The following is a 23,630-nucleotide window of genomic DNA, read 5'->3' as shown; positions in this document are numbered from 1 at the left end:
AACTCTGTGCATGCACCATTCTCCTTGGTCCAGTCAAAGCCCTCTCCACAGCCTCGAAATCTGCCTCAGCTAATGGAGCTAAGGAAGAGCTAACTCCATCAGCAAAGTTGGTAGCTTTCCTGACTCCAAAAAAGATCAACTCCGAAGAGGACCTTGGGGCCAAGATGTCTAGAGCCGAAGCACCAAGGGGAAGGGATAGCTCCAAAAACTTTGGAGTAGAGTCCACCCCCGGGACTCAAACTTCAATACTCTAGCACGGGGACTCCTCTTGACCTGGAGGCAACAGTGTCGAGAAGGTGACGGAAAAAGTGGAAGCCAAAGTATCCAGGGCTACTGGCTCCGATGTTGGTGGGACGGAGGGGTTCAGACCAATATATGTCAACTCCAAAAGGGAGACTGTGTCAGAACAAGGATGGACAATGTCAATGAGCCCATTCCCAGCCCTCTCCTCAGGGACAGAGCTAAGAATACCCCCACCCCAATTTGTGTCCTCAGGACTTTCATACGGTCGACATCCACCTTGGTTAGACTTCTGGTGGATTGAGCTGACCTCGATAAAGAAGCTACAGTCAGTGGTCTTGAAGGTAGCTTTTGAAGTATCAGAAAATGAAGTCTGGGTATAATCTGCCTTAGAGAAAAAGAAAGTTTCGGGGAGGGAGTTCAGATCATGGTTGCAGATGGGATCGAACTGCTCTAACTAACTGAGGTACCGGACACAGAATAGCACCTGGATCTTGAGACCATTTCTTTTGTTTCTCTGTTTTTTCTTGTATTTTCTCAATTTGTTGTTATCTATGTTTCTCTTTAGCTATTCAGATCTTTCTTTCTCTTTTTCCCACCTTTTATCTGAAGAAAGAGAAGTGGAAGGTGTCTTGGATTTGGAGGACATTCTGGACCCTGTCTTAGGGTGAAGTAGTCCTATAGAATAAGTTTTACCCTTCTGCCTTGAACAGTTTTGGTGCCAAAAGTAGCACAGATACTGTAGCTATCTTGTCAGTGGGAAGGACCAAAACAAAAGCACAAAGGGAATGGGGATATGGGGGTATCTTTTATCCGCAAGCTGAACCCTTTTTGAAACCAGTGGACTTTTCAGACATTAGAATAACTTTTTTTACACTAAGAAAATCTTTACAACAATAGCAAATACAGATATGTGAAGAGAAAGACACTACAACTACCTTACTTAACTGCTATCCTACTAAGATCTACATGAAAGAAACTACTTAAAATATAAAAAAGATTACTAGAAAGTTCTATCCAAAACACTTAAATAGCTCCTTTTTAGATAGATGGATTTGTTGAAAAATACCTATCTCAATATACTATTTTTTTTTAACCAAGAAGAAAAAGTACAGTTTTGTACCTACCATAAATGTAGATGTCCAATAGGTATGCATCTGCAGTCATAACATATGGGTTGTCCTGCCTCAGGCAGCCCTCGGTCGGCCGGATTCCAAAGTCTGGGTCTGGCCTCGGCTGATGTCGCACTTCACCCGACGTCATAGCTCCTGGGGTATAAAGGCATCAGCCGACGCCATTTTCCTCAGTGTTTCTTGCCCCAGATGCCAGGTGCCCTCTAGGAAGGCTAAATTTGGATAAATGCTGAAAATTCCAAACAGTAGCAAACAAAATATATATATATACATATACACATACAAACAAATACACCATAATAGATTCCCCCAGCTAGCTGAAAGAGGGGTAAGCACCCTAGGAATACCACAGAGGGGAAGGAGGGTGGGTAATCCTGACTGCAGATGCATACCTATCGGACATCTACATTTATGGTAGGTACAAAACTGTACTATGTCCTTCAAGGATGCATCTGCAGTCATAACATATGGGTAGAATACCATAGCCAAACTGGGGAGGAGGCACTAAGATAAAGATGGTGTAGTTAAGATCCCTTGTAAAACTGCAGTTGCAAAGCCTGCTCGGGATCTGGAGTATAAAGGAAGATTGTAATGCTTGGCAAATGTATGCACGGAGCTCCAAGTAGCAGCTTCTAAAATGTCTTTGGTAGCCACTCCTCCGAAAAAAGCTGTAGTGGTGGCTGTAGCCCTTGTGGAGTGAGGCCTGATATTTTCAGGAGTTGTCTTTCCATGAAAAGAGTAACAGAATCGAATGCAATTTCCTATCCATTTTGAAATTGTCTGTTTGGAAATTGCTTTTCCTTGCACTCCTGTTGCATATGCTACCAGAAGCTGGTCAGTTTTTCTGCTGGTCTTAGTTCTGTCCAGGTAGTAGCGCAGTTGTCTATGTACATCTAAGGTGTGTAATAGCTTTTCCCCCCTGTTCTGTGGGTTAGGGAAGAACGTAGGTAAATGAATAGCTTGGTTCAAGGATACCCTGGATACCACCTTTGGCATGAAAGTAGGATTGGTTCTCAGAGACACTCTATCCTGGTGAAAGATAAGGAAAGGCTGTACTGCCATTAGTGCCTGTAACTCGGATATCCTTCTTGCTGAAGTGACTGCTAGAAGGAAGGCAGTTTTCCAAGATAAGAACTGTAAGTCTGCTGATGCAGCTGGTTCAAAAGGGGGAAGTGTTAATTTTTCCAGCACAAAATTGAGATCCCATGCAGGCAGAGGTGGTTTCCTTGGAGGTTTTACATTTTTGATCCCTCTTAGAAATTGTCTGAGGAGAGGTTGAGAGAAGATAGGAGGATCCATGTTGTACTCTGCTGAAATTGCTGAAGCATGAATCTTAATGGAAGAATAGGACAGGCCATTGTGGAACAGTTCTGCTAAGTATTCTAGGATGTGTGCTAGGTTTGCAAGCGTGACATCTGTTCCCTTTGATGCACTCCAAATGAGGAATCTCTTCCATTTGGCTGAGCATGTTTTCCTTGTGGAGGGTCTGCGAGCCTCCAGGATAATGTCCTTGACCCTCTGAGATAAAGCAGGTTGGTTTTGTTTTATGCAATTTTCCAGGCAATTAGCTGCAGCGTTTTCAAGTTTGGATGCAGGGTCTTGTAGTTGTTCTGTGTTAGAAGTAAAGGCCATAGAGGTAGAGGCCATGGGTACGTCCGAGACATGCTTCTCAGTAGCGGATACCAATGTTGCCTTGGCCAGTCTGGAGCTATCAGAATTACCTTTGGCTGTTCCTTCCTGATCTTCAGTAGAACTTTGTACATCAATGGGAGAGGTGGGAAGGCATAAACTGTCAGGGCCTTCCAGCTGAAAGAAAGGGAGTCCACCCTCCAGGCTTGTGGGTGGTATTCTCTTGAGCAGAATTTCTTCAGTTGGTGGTTGAGTGGGGAGGCGAACAGGTCTATTTCTGGCATTCCCCATTTCTTTGTTATGGTTTTGAAGATATCTGGATGCAGCATCCATTCGTGAGCATCCGTGGTAGTTCTGCTTAATTTGTCTGCTAGTGAATTCTCTTTTCCTGGTACGAATCTGGCCTGCAGTTGAATGTTGAGATTCAGGCCTAGGTTCCACAGCTCCATTGCCATCTGGCATAAAGGGTAGGAATGCGTGTCTCCCTGTTTGTTGATGTACCACATGACTGTGGTATTGTCCGTCCTTATCAGCAGGTGTCCTTGCTGAAGAAATGATTTGAATGCCTCTATTGCATGCTTCACTGCCAGCATCTCCTTTAGATTTATGTGTAGATTCAGCTGGTCTTGGGACCATAGGCCTTGGATACCCTTGTCTTCCATGTGTGCGCCCCAGCCTAGGTCTGAGGCGTCCGTGGTGATGGTCTGCTTTGGTTGTGGTTTGTGGAAAGGCAACCCTCTGTTGGTTGGGCAGGCCTGAGCCGACCACAGGAATTCCTTTTTCAGGCATGGAATGATTGGTATCATGGTTTCTAGACTGTGTCTGTGTTGAGACCATACATTTCTTAGGTACCATTGTAATTTCCTCATATGCAGTCTGGCATGTGGTATCAAAATTATGCAGGATGCCATGTAACCCAGGGCCTGCAGGACTTTCCTTGCAGTGAGCTGAGTTTGTCTTGTCAATGCCGTGAAGTAGACTGGAAGTTGTTTTTGTTTTTCTTCTGTGAGAAAAGCCATCTGAGTTATTGTGTCCAGTTCTGCACCCAAAAATGTTATCCTTTGGGATGGCACTAGTCTTGACTTCTGTATGTTGACTGTGTATCCCAAAGCTTACAGCAGTTGTATGACATAGGCCAAATCCTTTATTATTTTTGTCTTGTTGTCCGCTTGTAATAGGCAGTCGTCCAGGTATGGGTAGATTTGAATTCCCTGAAGCCTGCAATGTGCAATTACTGATGCCAGGCATTTCGTGAATACTCTGGGCGCAGTAGATAAGCCAAAGGGCAATGCTGAGAATTGATAATGCTCTGATCCTGCAAGAAATCTGAGGTGTCTTCTGCAATCTGGTCATATAGGGACGTGCAGATATGCCTCCTTGAGATCTAGAGTCACCAGCCAAGACTCCTTGCCCAACATGGGAAGAAGTTGCTGTAGGGTCAGCATCTTGAATTTTGGTACAATGAGATATGCGTTCAGTGCGGACAAGTCGAGAATAGGCCTCCATTGAGTTTCTTTTCTTGGTACAAGGAATAGTCTGGAATAAAATCCTTGGCCTTGTTCCATAGATGGTACCTTTTCTATTGCTCTCATCCTTAGTAAGTTGATGACTTGTTTTAGAGCCTCTGACTTCTGGCTTGGTGGAAGGTTTGGCATTCCTCTCTTTTTTGGTAAAGTGTGGAAGTGAAACCTGTAGCCTTTGCCTATTGTTTGCAAAGTCCATTTGTCTCCTGTAATGCAATGCCAGTGTTTTGAAAATAAAGCTAACTTTCCGCCCAAGGGTGCTTCCAATTGTTCCCTGGTAGGTGGAATCAGAGCCAAGTCATTGTGTCTGTCCTGTGGAAGTGGTTGCAGTCACAGCTGTGGAGGCACTCCTCTGGTTGTCAGGTTGCCACTGACGGCCCCTGAAGGCACCCCTTGATTGACCTCTGCCTCTTGGGCGTCTATTTCTGCCTCTCTGTGCTCTGGTGGTGTCTGGAAAGGACCAATTCTTTGAAGGCCAATTTCTGCTGAACCTCGGAGGTTGGACCTGCAGAAAATCCTTGACTGTTTGCACAGATTTTGCTTTTTCTTCCACTTTTAGTACCTCCTGTGCAGGGGAGCCAAATGAACTTTGTTTCTCCATAGGGGCATCTAGGAGTTTAGACTTAACATGGTCTGGCAAGGATTGCTCTTTTAGCCAGGCATGCCTTCGAATCACTGCTCCAGTCATAGCTGATCTAAATGAAGCCTCCAGTGCATCATAGCCACATTTTAAAAAATGATTACTGACCTGCTGAGAATTGTGTACCAACTCCTGAAGGGACTTACGGTCTAAAGGTTCAGGAGAGGAAAGCTTTTTATTCAGCTGATCTAACAAAAATTCCTGGTATTGTATCATGTGAAATTGACAGTTTAAAGCCCTGGCAGAAAGAGTAGCAGATGTATAAACTTTCTTACCCCATCTCTCTAATGCTCTTGATTCTCTTTCAGGGGGTAGGGGGTTTTTGGCAGAGGCAGCTGCAACACCCTTGGGGCCCTGAGAAATGGTTTCTGGGTCTGCAGCGTGGGCCTTGTACAAGTGGAAGTGAGAATCTGGGACCCTGTAATATCTGTCAGGTTTGGCAGGGGCCGGGGGAAGAGAATCAGGGGCTGAACTGGCATCATTGTATGCATCATCAAAAACTGAAAGTACAGGTGGTATGGCTAGAGGTCTATGCTGTGGTAAGTGTAAAAAAGTCCTTAGCCTTTTCCTAGAATCAGAAAAATCCTGACCCTGCCATTGAAAATGTTCCCTCATTGAATGTAGAGTTTCCCCAAATGAAAATTCTTCTGGGGGGGAGGCAGAAGGAATGGAGTCTTCTGCATCCGAATCCTCATAAGGTGAGTATGGTCCTTCCTGATGGTCTGATAAATCTGATCCATCCGAGGAATAGTCAGAGGAAAGAGGTTCAGGGGGTTCAGTCCTAGGCCTTTTTTCAGGAGGGGGTTGTGAGGCCCTGTCTGGGTGAGGTTGGGATCCCCTGATCAAAGAAATAAGGTCCTCAGCGAGGCTAAGAATCTGAGAACTTGAGGAAGGTCTGTGGGGGGGAGCTGTAGAAGGTAAGGCCTTGGAAAGTTTAGCTGCTTTAGCCCTGGAGAAGGCCTTAATAGACATAGAAGCAGGGGGTCTAGCTGCCCCACATGCAGGAGTAGAAATGTCCAACGGAATGGTGTCGGACAATTCTTGTGTGCCTGCTTCTTCGGTAGGAATTTCTGTAGCCGGCTCAGCCGGGGCCTCTGAGGCCTCGGTCGGAGGCATGCTTGCGGTCGAAGGAAGAACCGAGGACTCGGTTTCAGCCGAAACCGAGACACTCGCGGTAGGCCTAACCGTGGTTTCAGCCGAAACCGCGGGCCGCGTGTGTCGGTCCTTTTCCTTGCGTTTTTTAGCTAAATGAGTAGTCGGAGTCTCCGACGGCATTTTATATGCAAAAGCGGGACCAAAAAACTCTTCTGCAAACTCCGACCGACGTCTAAGTGTCCGTCGGTTGAAGGAGGCACAGGCTAAACAAGCTGATACGTCGTGGTCTGGGCTTAAGCAAGGAAGGCAGTAAGAGTGGAAATCCTTATGAGGTATTTGTTTCCCACAAGTTAAACAATTATTTACTTTTTCTGACATCGGCTGAGGCAAGAAAGAGTCCCCAACGGGGTACTTAGCTTTTTTAGAAGTCTTCGGTAGCTGAAATCTCTGGATCTGACCGACCGGCACTTGCGAACAGCTTCTGCTTCGGGCACCATGCGGCAAGAAAGATGGAGGAAAATGGCGTCGGCTGATGCCTTTATACCCCAGGAGCTATGACGTCGGGTGAAGTGCGACATCAGCCGAGGCCAGACCCAGACTTTGGAATCCGGCCGACCGAGGGCTGCCTGAGGCAGGACAACCCATATGTTATGACTGCAGATGCATCCTTGAAGGACATCTAACAACTATCCTATAGGGAGGAGTAAGAACTGAATCAAAAAATGGCCATCACTTACTGTGGAAGAGTTGGTCTTACAGGCGTCAAACAAAATCGGAGGCAAATCATGTAGGAGGAGGGACTTGTGGGTAGGAGAGGAGTCAGAGCTCTCTGATCCAATACTCTGTGATAAGGCACCAAGGTCGGATCCCACCAGATCAGACATCCCACATGTTGCATTAGATGAAAACAGACAACATTGGCTCAGACTTTAACATATGAGCCTGACAATTAAAATTTCTGAAAAATCAAAGTTGCAGAAGTATACACTTTCCACCGTATTTTTCAATACTTTTTCCCATACTTATCAATAATTTTCTCATCCTGATCAGAAAGAGTAGGGGTGGAATTAAAGTATTTAACAGCAGTGGGATCAACTAAAGCTGTAGCTGCAGGGTCAGGATTAGGAACAGTGCATAATAAATTAAAATACTGAGGAACTTCATATGTCCTGCCTTTTTAGGGGCTGCTGGCTGACTATCAATTGCAGGCAGTAAAACACACACAGCCACAAAAACAGATACAGCAAGAGAGAGAGAGAGAGAAAGAAAACAGGAGGAATGGTAGGTTACGGAAATTCCTTCTATAACAGCTCCTAGTATTTTCTGAGGGACTGAAAAACCCAGGTTTTCTCCCACTGAAACACTGGCACACTCTAGCAATTGTCTATGAGAAAGAGAACCCCCCCCCCCACAAGGAGAATCAGAAACTGAGCCCTCCTCTGAAGTCTGTATCAGAAATATGAGGAGAAACCCCTGTACCTGTCTCTTCATCTTCCTGTTCAGTTTCATAATCACGAATCTCTTCAGGAACAAGAGGTATCCCTCCTTTTACAAGAAACACCTTTACAAGAAGAATCAACAGCCTGAATTAAACCCTGACCCAAATGCAGTAAACTACTCATATCTAAGGAAATTTGAAGAGGAGTAGACACGTTTAGTTTTCCGTTTCTTTTTGACAGAAAAAAATGGGACCAACAAAGTTATTAATGTTAGGAAAAGCAGCTTCTCCAAGGATGGGCAGAGCATTCCGACAACAAAAAAGCCTTCCCTATTCCCTCTCCAAGGGCAGACAAGAATGGCTATTCATTGCTCACTACAGCCATAGAGAACATGGCTAAACTCTGGTCCATTGTGGCTGTAGGTGCTACACCAGAGGGATACAGGGTAAAGAAATGAGTGATCTGAGGTACTACAAATGACCAAAGCAGAGTCATCCACCAGTGGCTGAGGCAAATTGCTAGCCTGCTGGGGTGGCAAAGGCTGTCTGCTTAACTTTTTCTTTTTCTGTCTGGAAGAAGGACCAACAGTGAACTGGTAGTTTTGTTCAACGGTCAAGCTGGAAATGGTGCCTCTTTCCCACAGAAGAAAAGCAGCAAGTGCCTGTAAAAACTACAAGTATTTAAAAGTCAACATTTTCACAGAAAAACACAGTAAAAAGCATATTAAAACATTTTCCAGTTCAAAAAAGTAAAATAAACAATTTTTCCACAAAAAAGTGATTTTCAGTTACTTTACACCACTTTTAAACTGACGGGAAAAAGCACTCCCATTTAAAAGTACAATACAATCTTCAGACAGTCCATTAAAACACAAAATTCCTAGCACTAAAAATAACGTTCCTGAAGAGGAAAGTGATAAAACATAAACAATATTAAGAAAATGGAAGTTTTTTTACCCAAAGGGAACTTACCTGCCCAGGTAAGGAACAGCAACAAGACAACCATCAATCCTCAAAAGGCTTACAGGAGTATACTCTTCAGCATCAGTAAAGCTCTGAAGGGCTTGGCACCAAATTTGTCTTTTGAGTAGCTCAGCTTGAGCCGTCTAACATTTTGGGTGCATGGAAGGTGCCCTGAAGCTTTGGAACCTGATCAGCTGTTATCTGCTTGGCTGGATATAAGCAATACATCTAAGGTTACTGTAGCAGTGATCAAAATGATGAACATTTCCTCTGTCCTTTACCAGAAACCACCACATAAAATGGGTCAATAGCCTGTACAACACCGTGAGTCAGATATAATAAATTACTCCTGCCCAGTAGAATTGATACAGAAGATGATATATTTAGTATTCTGTTTCTTTTTGACAGGAATGTTGAGGTAAGAAGGTTTATTAATGGCAGCAGCAGCTTCTCCTGGAATGGGTACAATAGTCTGGTTAGGCAGGAGCACCTTCCCCATCCCTTTTCTTAAGGCCAAAAGTAGAGGTGCTCTCCTGCCCACTAAGAGGACTCCAAGAACTGCAGAAGATATGGCTAACCTCTGGTCCATAGTGACTGTACAGACAACACCAGAGGAATCCAGGGAAAAAGCTGAGTAATCTGAGGAACTAGCTTTGGCCACAGCAGAGTCACCCACCTGGAGCTGAGGCAAACTGCTAGCCTTCTGTGGTGGCAAAGGCTGTTCAATTAACTTTTTTTTTTTTTTTTTTATGGCTGAAGGAAGACAGACTGTGGGACCAGTACTTTGTTCCACAGTCAAACCAAAATTGGTACATCTTTCCCAGTGAAATGAAGGAACACAAGCCAGTATAATTTAAAAAGTAGTAAATACAAAGTAAAAAGTAGTCTAATATATTTTATATTACTTATTGGGGCTGGTAAATACAAGTTCTCTACAGGAAAAAAATGTTCTTTAATTTTTAAATTAACTTTTAAACTGTCAGAAACAAAGTACAGTAAAGTTGCATGACAGTCAATTAAAAAAAAACATACTATCTTAAAATATACTTTCCTACACAGAAAAACATTAAAAATTATATTTGGAAGGTTTTTCCCCAAAGGGAACATATCTGATAAGTAAAGGAACAGCACAAGCTGACCATCGATCCTCAAAAGCCTGCAGAGGAGCACACACATTGGCAGCAGAAAACTTCTGAAGGGCTTGGCCCCCAAACCTGCCTTTTAGTCAGCTCTGCACAAGGTGAATAACTGTTTGGGCACTTTTACTGGCTACTGAGACTTGTCTGCATATATCAACTGGACACAAGCTGATTTAAGTATACTTTTCTCTGCACTTATTTAAGATTTGAGTCAGTAAATATTGTGTGTCTGATTCAGTAAATATTGTGTGTCTCTGCCTCCCTGCAGTTAAGTTGCCTGAAGTGTGAAAAAGTGTAGCCATCTGGGCTCAGTGAAAGTTGTTATAGACTGCTTTGAAATTCCTGTGTTAGTTAGCCTGGGGGTTTCTGCTAGCATTAAAATCTGTGTTGGTTACATTTCTAGTAATCATTTTAATCGGAGTTGCTGGCTACCGAGACTTGTCTGCATATATCAACTGGACACAAGCTGATTTAAGTATACTTTTCTCTGCACTTATTTAAGATTTGAGTCAGTAAATATTGTGTGTCTTTGACTCAGTAAATATTGTGCATCTCTGTCTCTCTGCAGTTAGTTCCCCACCACCCTCTCTGTTTCCTGTTGTGGTGTTAATCTTGGTGGCTTTGGAATTGCCCGCCCCTGCTGTAAAGCTGTTTTTGCACATTCCTCCTGGACCATTCTCATTTGCTCACTCAACTGAGTACAGTGAGATCATATTTTGATTTCAGATACCCCTACCAGTCCCATCTCCTCTGCGGTGTACAGAGACAGCACTTGGGAAGGACATTCCCCTATAGTATCTTAATCTGCTCTGTTTCCTCCCTCTCCAAAAAAAAAAAAAAAAGAAACATTTGCACTTCATCTGCTTTACTGTATTTGTGTTTCTTCCTACTTTATTACCTTATTTTGCTTTTGCCTCTTCTTAAAAGTACTCAGTTGAATTTATTCTGCTGTCTTTATTACTGCTTTGTTTGTAGCCTGATTAAATTGCAACTGTTATTCTAAGGCCCTTGGTTTAAGCACTTGGGCTTCAAACCAGTTGTTTTACATTAAGAAGGTTTGTAGTCTGCACTGTTGTGGCAGGACAGGTAGCGTACATCCTTCTAAGTTGGGAACTGCTGATTGAAGACTCAGTGTCTGTTATTCTAAAAGTGTATTAGTTCTGGGTTAAGCACTTGTGCTTCAGGCCAGTTATTTTACATCAAGAAGGTTTGCGGTCTGCACTCTTGTGGGAGGAGAGGCTAGATTCTGCCCTTCTAAGCTGGGAATTTCTGGTTAAAGGCTTATTGCGCATGCTTACTTGAACTGTTTCTTTCTGAAATCGGTATGCCTGGTTTGCTGTAGCATAGACTAGATTCAGGCCGGCTGGATCTAGCTTTGCTTGTAAAACTTGTGCATTGATCCAGGCCGTCTTTTTTTGGAGAAGGTTTCTCTGTACCCTAGTGGCAGGACTATGCAGTTAGAACTTGCCTGATTGAAAACTCCTGGAACATGGCTCAGTTTTGAGCTTTTTAACTGGTTAATTGGGTAAAGTGTTGTTTTGATTGTATCTGCTCTATTTTTCTGAAAAAAAAAAAAAATATATATATATATATATATATATATATATATATATATATATATATATATATATATTGGTTTCCCACCTTTCTGAACTAGTATAGTCCAGTTTTGAGGTCACTGCTGAATCCAGGGCTGTGTTACAAGTTTCTGTGTTGCCCATTCCTTATTTGGATAGAAGGAAGTTTCTCTGTTCACCTGTGAGAGAGGGGAGCTTTGAGCAGTCTATCCGTCCCTGGAGGAGTGGTTTCAGCTCAGAAGTTAGTACTTTATTGGCCATTTTGGGCTAATTTCTATCTCTTTCACTTCCCTGCTATAAAAACTGCATTTGCGCAGTTTTTGCACTTGTATTCCGCTCAGCAAGTGCCTTCCAGGTGTTCTGCAGTGTCTACAGCAGCACACAAAAGAGAGCTTGGAGTGATTACGCATCATTTTTCTGCTTTTCTTTCTGTCTTAACTAATTCCGCCTAAAACAACAGTTTTTTTTAGCGTTTCTGTGATTTAAAAAGTTTGTTATTGCTACATATTGTACTTATTTGCTGCCTGCACTTGAATTAAGTAATTTTTGTGTTTAATCTGTTTAACTGTTGTAGGCTACACAGTAAAGAGTGATGGCCTTTTCTGTGCATTTAAAGTGTTGTTTTGATTGTATCTGTTCTACTTTCTGGAAAAAAACAAAACAAAAAAATATATACTTGTTTCCCACCTTTCTGAAGTAGTATAGTCCAGTTTTCAGGTTATTGCTGAATCCAGGACTGTGTTACATGTTTCTGTGTTGCCCATACCTTACTTGGATAGAAGGAAGTTTCTCTGTTCACCTGTGAGAGAGAGGAGCTTTGAGCAGCCTATCTGTACCTGGAGGAGGGATTTCAGCCCAGAAGTTAGTAGTTTATTGGCCATTTTGGGCTAATTTCTATCTCTTTCACTTCCCTGCTATAAAAACCACATTTGCACAGTTTGTGTGCTTGTATTCCGCTCAGCAAGTGCTTTCCAGGTGTTCTGCAGAGTCTACAGCAGCAGAGAGACAAAAGAGTGACTTTGGAGTGATTAAGTATAATTTTTCTGCTTTTCTTGCTGTCTTAAATAATTCCGCCTAAAACGCCATTTTATTTTAGCAAATCTGTGATTTAAAAAGTTTATTACTACATATTGTACTTATTTGCTGCCTGCACTTGAATTAAGTAATTTTTGTGTTTAAATAATCTAACTGTTGTAGGCTACACACTAAAGTGCGATACCCTTTTCTGTGCATTTAAAGTGTTGTTTTGATTGTATCTACTCTATTTTCTGGGAAAAAAAAAATATATATATATATATATATATATATATACACTTACATACTTTTTCATGCTTTTCTGAACTAGTATAGTCCATTTTACTTGGATAGAAAGATGTTTCTCTGTTCACGTGTGAGAGAGGGGAGCTTTGAGCAGCCTATCTGTCCCTGGAGGAGTGGTTTCAGCCCAGAAGTTAGTAGTTTACCAGCCATTTTGGGCTAATTTCTATCTCTTTCGCTTCCCTGCTATAAAAAACACATTGTGCGGTTCTGCACAGTGGGCAGCGCCATTAGTTAAACTATTCTTGGCTCCACGAAGTTTGCTCTTCAATTTTTCCCTTGGAACTAGAAAAACCTCAACTTTAGTACTCAAACCATTTATTTCACAGTCATGCATTTGCTTAAAACTCATAGCAAGCACTAATTAACCCTAGCACTAGACCCCCCCCCATATTGTCCAGAAGGACAAGGCTCTCTATTCGTCCCCACCAGCCAATCAGAAAAACAACTTACTCTACCTATTCAGGCATGTCCAAAGGGCAGTTTCCGGTGTACTCTCCAGTCCAACTGGTGAATCTGGGCATTTTGAGCCAATGTTACAACTGCCTCATGTACACACACAACCCTCTCCTCCTACCACCAAACACTAATATATGCAAGAGATGCAATTATACAGCCAAACTGGAGGCAAAGCTCTCTCAACTCAAGACTGGAACTGACAGTCAAGAGGAGAAGGGTAATACTTTAAACACACTACCAGTTTCACACAGACCTAATAAACCAACACTGGCAAATAACACACATGAATACATGAAAACATACTTGGAGGCTCTAAATAAAAATCTGCAAAAGCAACAGATACCTCCAAAGCAGACATCCAAGCAACCTCCACACCCCATCACCAACCATGAAACACATACTTCACATAACCAGTGTGCCACACAATCACAGCCCTTAACACAAAATAACATACCCAACACACTAGTAATAGGCAACTCTATAGTCAGGCACACTGATATCCCACTAACTAGGCTGGACAAGGAGAAGGTTACAGTTGGCTGCCTGTCGGGCGCCAGGATCCGCCACATAACACAAGCACTCAGTTCACTCCGGAACAAGTACAAATACAACTCTGTCATTGTCCATGTTGGTGTGAATGACCTGAGACGTACCTCCCTGGACTACACGAAAAAGAGACATGGAAGAGCTCTCTGATCATGTAGCCCAGGCTGGTATGACCCTGACCCTGAGTAGCATCCTGTCCTCACCAAGAATGATGCCACAGTATAAAGAAAAAAATGATCAATTTCAACAATTGGCTAAGTTTCTGGTGTCATTCAAAGGGGATCCAGTATCTGTCCACCTGGGATGACATGTTCGACAAGCCACGTTGCTTCGCAAGAGATGGCTTGCACCTGTCACCCTTAGGCTTTCAGATACTGGCCAAGGCTCTTGCCGCCCCCATAGTGTGTTTTTTAGGCAAGGCTCAGAAGATAAACCCACCACCATAAATAGCACAAGTAACCAAAAACTGAGGGCAATGCTATTCAATGCCAGAAGTCTAAACCTCAAAATGCATGCACTCGAGGCACTCCTCAGTATGGAGAACATCGACATCTGTGCAGTAACAGAAACATGGTTTAAGGCTCCTGAGAGCACCCCAGCACTACTAGGCTATAACTCATACCATACCTTTCGGCCACAGAACCAGGACCGAAACACAAAAGGTGGGGGTGTATCCATATTCATCAAGGATACCTACACCACCAGGTTGGTGGCGCAGCATAATGCACCAGGGATCATCCATATGCAACTAACAATGGGCAAAAATGCAATCCAAATTGTAGCTCACTACAGATCACCCACCATGGCCCAGGACCCCCATTCCGCATTTCTGGAGACACTGGGAAATATGAAGATCCTACCAAACACTCTAACACTGGGTGATTTCAATTACCCAAACATAAACTGGAAGGACTACTCAAGTACTAACTCCCTTGCCCAACGCTTTCTAGAATTTATAAACTCGAATGCCCTGGATCAACTGGTCAACACCCCCACAAGAGAGAACAACATATTGGACCTGGTCATCACCATGGATGACCGGTATTCCACACCAGAGGTCAACCCCTCACTGGTTAGATGAGACCACAGACTAATCACACTGGATATCTACATTCCGCCCTCACCCCCAATCAAGGAAACCACCATGAAAAACTTTTCAAAAGCAAACTTCACGGTACTTAAGACTGAGGTGGAAAGGTTTCCCAGCCCCCATGCTAAAGGACAATGCTGTCCAAGCTGCTGAAACCTTTACAAACGCAATCTATGAGCATCTGCAGGAATGCATGGATTGTGCTATCCCAAGTAAAACCAAGACTCACTCCTCCAAGAAAAGGAAACCAGTCGGGTGGACCCCTGCCATAAACAAGCTATACAACAGAAAGGAGGAAACTAGTACAGAAAAGAGTAAAATCCCAAGAAGGAAAGACATCCCTGATCAGTATCAGCAAGAAACTACGATCCCTCATTAAATCACCCAAGGCTAGTTTCAAAAGAAAAATTGTCAATGACTTCAAAGATAACCACAAAGCGTTCTTTAGCTATGTCAAGAACCTAAGTGGAAACTCTCAGATCTGCTCTGAGTTAGTGCAGAATGGCACAAAATAAATTGAATTGAAACGACTGATAGTGCCAACATTCTGGCAGACAGGTTTAGTGCAAACTTCACCCTCCTCTCACCCCCTAAAGGGCCCATAAACACACCAGAAGAATGTAGGGCCCCTGGCAGACAGGTTAAGTGCAAACTTCACCGTCCTCTCACCCCCTAAAGGGCCCATAAACATAACAGAAGAATGTAGGGCCCCGTCAGTCACAGACACACAGGTTAAAACAGCCCTATCTAAAGCCAAAAATACAGCTTCAATGGGACTGGACGGTGTCCCAGGATGTGTCTTACAAGAGCTCTAAAATGAACTAACCCCTCACCTAAACACACTGTTCAAACTCAGCCTATCTACAGGCTACGTACCCACAGAGTGGCGCACAGCAACAGTTATCCCACTCCACAAAGGTGGAGCCACAACGGACCACAGGAACTATTGCCCTATAAGCCTGACCAGCCTGGTCTGCAAGGCCATGGAACGCATCATCATGGAACTCATTAACAGAGACATTAGGAACCTCCAAACCTTGGACTCTACTCAGTTTGGCTTTGTTAAGGACAGATCAAGCCTCTTAAACCTGGTGGACTTCTTTGAGATGGTTACCAAGGCATTAGACGAGGGAAAGGAGGTCCACACAGCCTACCTAGACCTCGTAAAGGCTTTTTACACCATTCCCCATTCTAGTATTATAGACAAGCTCACCAGCTTGAACATAAACCCCTACGTCACGAGATGGGTTGCCAACTGGCTCATGGATAGAACCCATATGAGAGTTGCAGGCTCTACTCCGACTCTAAACCGGTTACAAGTGGCGTCCCCCAGGGCTCAGTCCTAGGACCCCTCCTGTTCTGTATATACTTCTCAGAGGTACAGGCAAGCATAGGAGGACTATTGCTGACCAAGTTCGCAGACAACTGCAAACTAGGGGCCATAATTGATTCTCCAGCTGATACAGACACCCTCCAGATGGGTCTCACTGAGACGGACACCTAGTGTCAAAATCATGGCCTCAAGCTAAATGCCAAAAAGTGCATAGTCATCCCCTTTGGAAAAAACAAATTACCCGTGAACTGCCACATAGGTTTTAGTCCCCTAAATACAGAAAATGTAATAAGGGATCTGGGGACCCAAGTAGATAGTAATCTCTCCTTTGATAATCATACTGCCAAGGTGGTTAGAAAATCCTTCTACATGGCCCACCTAATCACAAAAGGGTTCACATCTAGAACAAAAGAGGTTATTGTGCCTCTCTACTCATCACTCAATAGACCCATTATATAATACAATGCCCCATTTGGGATGTACCTACAAGACACCTGCAACAGCTGGAAAGACCACAAAAACACCCATACCTCACCAAGAGGATTACTGGCCTCAAACAGATGCCCTATGCAGCCAGACTCAAGAAACTCCAGCTGTACTCGGTTGCATACTGCTTACTCAGAGGTGATCTCTGCATGACATACAAGGCCATGTCCAACCCAGAATTGATGGACATGCTCCACCTAAAAAAAAAACAAATCCTGGAGAGCCACACGCTCTACAGATATAAACCTCACCACAACGATAAATAGGACATGCTGGAGGGATAGATTCCTGTCCCAGAGACTCCCAGATATACATCAGGCAGAGCCCCTCACTAACACTCTTCAAGAAAAACCTTGACGGGTGGATGGGAAACAGAAAATTTACCCCGGGGATCACTGTAGTGGCTCTGCTGGACAGTGGCACAGGGAACTAATGGCTCTGCTGGAAAGAGGCACTGAGAAAGTACAGTTTTGTACCTACCATAAATGTAGATGTCCGATAGGTATGCATCTGCAGTCCTAACATATGGGTTGTCCTGCCTCAGGCAGCCCTTCGGTCGGCCGGATTCCAAAGTCTGGGTCTGGCCTCGGCTGATGTCGCACTTCACCTGACGTAATAGCTGCTGTGGTATAAAGGCATCAGCCGACGCCATTTTCCTCAGTGTTTCTTGCCCCAGATGCCAGGTGCCCTCTAGGAAGGCTAAATTTGGATAAATGCAAATAATTCCAAACAGTAGAGAGCAAAAATTATATATATATATATATATATATATATATATATATATATACATATATACAAAAACAAATACACCATAATAATTTCCCCCAGCTAGCTAAAAGAGGGGTAGGTACCCTAGGAATACCACAGAGGGGAAGGAGGGTGGGTAATCCTGACTGCAGATGCATACCTATCGGACATCTACATTTATGGTAGGTACAAAACTGTACTATGTCCTTCAAGGATGCATCTGCAGTCCTAACATATGGGTAGAATACCACAGCCAAACTGGGGGAGGAGGCACTAAGATAAAGATGGTGTAGTCAAGATCCCTTGCAACACAGCAGTTGCAAAACCTGCTCGGGATCTGGAGTATAAAGGAAGGTTATAATGCTTGGCAAATGTATGCACGGAGCTCCAAGTAGCAGCTTCTAAAATGTCTTTGGTAGCCACTCCTCGTAGGAAAGCTGTAGTGGTGGCTGTAGCTCTTGTGGAATGAGGTCTGATATTTTCAGGAGTTGTCTTTCCATGAAAAGAGTAGCAAAATCGTATGCAATTTCCTATCCATTTTGAGATTGTCTGTTTTGAAATTGCTTTTCCTTGCATTCCTGTTGCATATGCTACCAGAAGTTGGTCAGTTTTTCTGTTGGTCTTAATTCTGTCCAGATAGTAGAGTAATTGTCTGTGCACATCCAAGGTATGTAGCAGTCTTTCCCCCCTGTTCTGTGGGTTGGGGAAGAATGTAGGTAAATGAATCGCTTGGTTCAATGATACTCTGGAGACCACTTTTGGCATAAAGGTAGGGTTGGTTCTCAGAGACACTCTATCCTGATGGAAGATAAGGAAGGGCTGTACTGCCATTAATGCCTGTAATTCAGATACCCTTCTTGCTGAAGTGGTTGCTAGCAGGAAAGCAGTTTTCCAAGACAAGAACTGTAAATCTGCTGTTGCTGCTGGTTCAAAAGGGGGAAGTGTTAACTTTTCCAGCACAAAGTTGAGATCCCATGTAGGTAAAGGTGGTTTCCTTGGAGGCTTTACGTTTTTGATTCCTCTCAAGAAATGTCTGAGTAGAGGATGAGAGAAGACAGGAGGATCCATGTTGTATTCTGCTGAGATTGCTGATGCATGAATCTTAATGGAGGAGTAGGACAGGCCATTGTGGAACAGTTCTGCTAAGTATTCCAGGATGTGTGCTATGTTTGCCAATGAGACATTTTCTCCCTTTGCTGCACTCCAAATGAGGTATCTTTTCCATTTGGCTGAATAAGTTTTCCTTGTGGAGGGTCTGCGAGCCTCCAGGATAATGTCCTTAACCCTCTGAGATAAATCTGGGTTATTTTGTTTTATGCAATATTCCAAGCAGCTAGCTGCAGTGTTTTCAAGTTTGGATGTAGGATCTTGTAGTTGTTCTGTGTTAGAAGTAAGGGACATAGAGGTAGAGGCCATGCGTGTGTCCGAGACATGCTTCTCAGTAGCGGGTACCAATGTTGCCTCGGCCAGTCTGGAGCTATCAGGATTACCCTTGGCTGATCCTCTTTGATCTTCAGTAGGACTTTGTACATCAAAGGAAGAGGTGGGAATGCATATGCTGTCAGTTTTTTCCAGCTGAAGGAAAGGGAGTCCACCCTCCAAGCAAGTGGGTGGTATGCTCTTGTGAAAAATTTCTTCAATTGGTGGTTGTGTGGGGAGGCGAACAGGTCTATCTCTGGTAGTCCCCATTTCTTTGTTATGGTTTTGAAGATATCTGGATGCAGCATCCATTCGTGAGCATCCGTGGTAGTTCTGCTTAAGGTGTCTGCTAGGGAATTTTCTTTTCCTGGTACAAATCTGGCCTGAAGTTGAATGTTGAGATTCAGGGCCACATTCCACAGGTCCATCGCCATCCGGCATAGAGGATATGAGTGTGTACCTCCCTGTTTGCTGATGTACCACATGACTGTGGTATTGTCCGTCCTTATCAGCAGGTGACCTTGTTGAAGGAATGGTCGGAATGCCTGGATTGCATGTTTCACTGCCAGCATCTCCTTTAGATTTATGTGTAGATTCAGCTGGTCTTGGGTCCATAGGCCTTGTATGCCCTTGTCCACCATGTGTGCCCTCCAGCCTAGGTCTGAGGCATCCGTGGTGATGGTCTGGATTGGATGAGGTTTGTGGAAAGGCAGTCCTCTGTTCAACTGACAGGCCTGAGCCCACCACTGGAATTCTTGCTTCAGGCATGGAATTATTGGAATCTGGGCTTCTAGACTGTGCTTGTGTTGAGACTATACATTCCTTAGGTACCATTGCAACTTTCTCATATGCAGCCTAGCATGCGGAATCAATATTATGCAGGATGCCATGTAACCCAGGGCTTGCAGGACTTTCCTTGCAGTAAGCTGAGTTTGTGTTGTTAACGTCATGAAATATACTGGTAGTTGCTTTTGTTTTTCTTCTGTGAGAAAAGCCATCTGAGTTCATGTATCCAGTTCTGCACCCAAGAATGTTATCTTTTGGGATGGTACTAGTCTTGATTTTTGCATGTTGACTGTGTATCCCAAGGCTTGCAACAGTTGTATGACCTTTTCCAAATCTTTTGTTAATTTTGCCTTGTTGTCCGCTTGTATTAGGCAGTCCTCCAGGTATGGGTAAATTTGAATTCCCTGAAGCCTGCAATGAGCAATTACTGATGCCAGGCATTTCGTGAATACTCTGGGCGCAGTAGATAAGCCAAAGGGCAATGCTGTGAATTGATAATGCTCTGATCCTGCAAGAAATCTGAGGTGTCTTCTGCAATCTGGTCGTATAGGGACTTTCAGGTATGCCTCCTTGAGATCTAGAGTCACCAGCCAAGACTCCTTGCCCAGCATGGGAAGAAGTTGCTGGAGGGTCAGCATTTTGAATTTTGGAACAATGAGGTATGTGTTCAGAGCGGACAAGTCGAGAATAGGTCTCCATTGACTTTCTTTTCTTGGTACAAGGAAAAGCCTGGAGTAAAATCCTTGGCCTTGTTCCATAGGCGGTACCTTTTCTATAGCTCTCATCCTTAGTAAGTTGTTGATTTGTCTTAGAGTGTCTGTTTTTTGGCTTGGTGGTAGGTTTGGCATTACTCTCTTTTTTGGTAGAGTGTGGAAGTGAAACCTGTAGCCTTTGTCTATTGTTTGTAAAGTCCATTTGTCTCCTGTAATGTAATGCCAGTTGTGGGAAAATAAAGTTAGTTTTCCGCCCAAGGGTGCTTCCAGTTGTTCCCTGGTAGGCGGAATCAGAGCCAAGTCATTGTGTCTGTCCAGTGGAAGTGGTTGTAGTTGAATCTGTGGCAGTACTGCTCTGGTTGGTAGGTTGCCACTGACGTCCCCTGTAGGCACCCCTGGCTTGACCTCTGCCTCTTGGGCGTCTATTTCTGCCTCTCTGTGCTCTGGAGGTGTCTGGAAAGGACCAATTCTTCGAAGGCCAATTTCTGCTAAACCTCGGAGGTTGGACCTGTAAGAAATCCTTGACTGTTTGGACAGATTTTGCTTTTTCCTCCACCTTCTTTAGAACCTCCTGTGCAGGGGTGCCAAACAAACTTTGTTTCTCCAAAGGAGCATCTAGGAGTTTTGACTTAACATGGTCTGGTAAGGATTGTTCTTTTAACCAGGCATGCCTTCGAATTACTGTTCCAGTCATAGCTGATCTAAAGGAAGCCTCCAGTGCATCATAGCCACATTTTAAGAAATGGTTACTGACCTGCTGAGAGTTATGTACCAAATCCTGAAGGGACTTGCGGTCTATAGGTTCAGGAGAGGACAGTATTTTATTTAGCTGGTCTAACAAAAATTCCTGGTACTGAATCATGTGAAATTGACAGTTTAAGGCCCTGGCCGAAAGAGTAGCAGAAGTATAAACCTTTTTACCCCATCTCTCTAATGCTCTAGATTCCCTTTCAGAGGGGAGAGGATTTTTGGCAGAGGCAGCTGCCACAGCTTTAGGGCCCTGTGAAATGGTTTCAGGATCTGCCACATGAGTCTTATACAAATGGTAGTGTGTGTCCGGGACCCTGTAGTATCTGTCAGGCTTGGCAGGGGCCGGAGGAAGAGAATCAGGGGCAGTACAGGCATCATTATATGCATCATCAACAACTGTTAGTACTGGAGGAATGGCTAAAGGCCTATGCTGTGGTAAGTGTAAGAAAGTCCTTAGCCTTTTCCTTGAATCTGAAAAATCCTGGCCCTGCCATTGAAAGTGTTCCCTCATAGCATGTAAGGTTTCCCCAAAAGAAAATTCTTCAGGAGGAGAGGCAGAAGGAATGGAGTCTTCTGCATCAGAATCCTCATAAGGAGAATATGGGCCTTCCTGAGGGTCTGAGATATCTGAGTCATCCGAAGAATAGTCTGTGGAAACAGGTTCTGGGGGTTCAGTCCTAGGCCTCTTCTCTGGAGGGGGTTGAGAGGCCCTGTCTGGGTGAGGTTGGGATCCCCTGATCAAAGAAATGAGATCCTCAGCCAGGCTGAGCATTTGAGAACTAGAGGTAGGCCTGTGTGAGGGAATTTTAGCAGGTAAGGCCTTAGAAGATTTAGCTGCTTTAGCCCTGGCAAAAGCCTTGATAGACATAGATGCAGGGGGTCTAGCAGCCCCACGTGCAGGGGTAGATATATCTAAAGGAATAGTATCTGACAAATCCTGGGTGCTTGCTTCTGTAGGAGCAATTTCTGTAGCCGATTCCACCATGCTCTGTGAAGCCTCGGCTACCGGAGGCCTGTTTTCGGCCGAAGGAAGAACCGAGGACTCGGTTTCAGCCGAAACCGAGACACTCGCGGTTGGCCTAACTGTGGTTTCAGCCGAAACCGCGGCCCGTGAGTGTCGGTCCTTTTCCTTGCGTTTTTTAGTTAATTGTGCTGTCGGAGTCTCCGACGGCATTTTGTAAGCAAAAGCGGGACCAAAAAACTCCTCTGCAAACTCCGACCGACGTCTAAGCGTCCATCGGTTGAAAGAAGCACAGGCTAAACAAGCTGATACGTCGTGGTCCGGGCCTAAACAAGGAAGGCAGTAAGAGTGGAAATCCTTATGAGGTATTTGTTTCCCACAAGTTAAACAATTAATTACTTTGTCTGACATCGGCTGAGGCAAGAAAGAGTCCCCAACGGGGTACTTAGCTTTTTAGAAGTCTTCGGTAGTAGAAATCTCTGGATCTGACCGACCGGCACTTGCGAACAGCTTCTGCTTCGGGCACCGCGCAGCAAGAAAGACTGAGGAAAATGGCATCGACTGATGCCTTTATACCACAGCAGCTATGACGTCAGGTGAAGTGCGACATCAGCCGAGGCCAGACCCAGACTTTGGAATCCGGCCGACCGAAGGGCTGCCTGAGGCAGGACAACCCATATGTTAGGACTGCAGATGCATCCTTGAAGGACATCTAATCTAAGGGGGTGGCGAAAGCCAATACATTCTGGCTAGGCTTATAAATGCCCTTGGGCAGATAGCCTAGTACTTACCTATGAACCTATGAATGTGCTCTGAAGCTTAGGAAGCTGGTCAGCTGTTATATCCTACACAAGATGTAATCCACATGGCTTAGGCTTAGGCTACTGCAGTAGTAATCAACATGAAGATAATTAAATAAACACAGTAATGTGTTTGACTAATAATACTCTACACTGGTCTCTCACAGTCAAGCCATAGCATCAAACACTTCATGGAGCCCAAGAGTCTTTTGCTTTCATCCACAGACTACTCCCCCCAAAGCTTCAGCCTCTGATGGTGATAATCTCAGATGCACGATTACAAAAGCTGGAATAAATAATAGTCACAGCAACGTCTTTCAGCTTGCTAGTATAGCCACTCCTCCCAGTCCTACTCACACTGTGAGTGCTGCTAAAACAAACAGGATTCTCCTGTAGATAAGTCTGTAGACAATGGCAGCAGTACATACTGTTTTCCTACAACTAAACAAAAAAAATGCAAGAAAAGACACCCCTGAAGGTCAGTGCCCACCTCTCCTGGCAGTCACCAGTCAAATGATTAGGAAAGTATCAACACCTCATGTGGTTAGAGTACACAGCAACACCGCTGCGTTGGTGGAGTGCAGGTAAGAAACCAAGCTAATAAAACAGCATGAACTCTCACTTCCGGTTTACATTCCCCATCAATTTTAACAGGAAGCTTCAGGCTAATTATTTAGCTTGTAGAATAAATATACTAGCCAAATTATCTGGCTGGTGTCCTAGACAAGACAAAGCTCTTTCGTACCATTACTTTAAAAACAATTACCTAAATTGTGTCTTGGACATGACAAAATACTGTTTATTATTTTAAAATGTGTTTCATACAAAAGAAAAGATAACACAGAC

The 23,630-nt window shown here is 44.0% G+C and overlaps 1 protein-coding gene across 7 annotated transcripts in view; it reads right to left on the bottom strand.

The window, feature by feature from the left end:
- Positions 1-23,630, bottom strand: part of ARNT (aryl hydrocarbon receptor nuclear translocator) — a 2,399,029-nt gene that overhangs the window by 2,266,964 nt on the left and 108,435 nt on the right. The gene's annotated exons all lie outside the window — the stretch shown is intronic.

This window comes from Protopterus annectens, chromosome 8.part0 (assembly GCF_019279795.1).
Source record: "Protopterus annectens isolate FY-2018-M chromosome 8.part0, PAN1.0, whole genome shotgun sequence".
NCBI classification, from domain to species: Eukaryota; Metazoa; Chordata; order Ceratodontiformes; family Protopteridae; genus Protopterus; species Protopterus annectens.
Note: the sequence above shows the minus strand (reverse complement) of the source record. Positions and strands in the feature narration are given on the sequence as shown.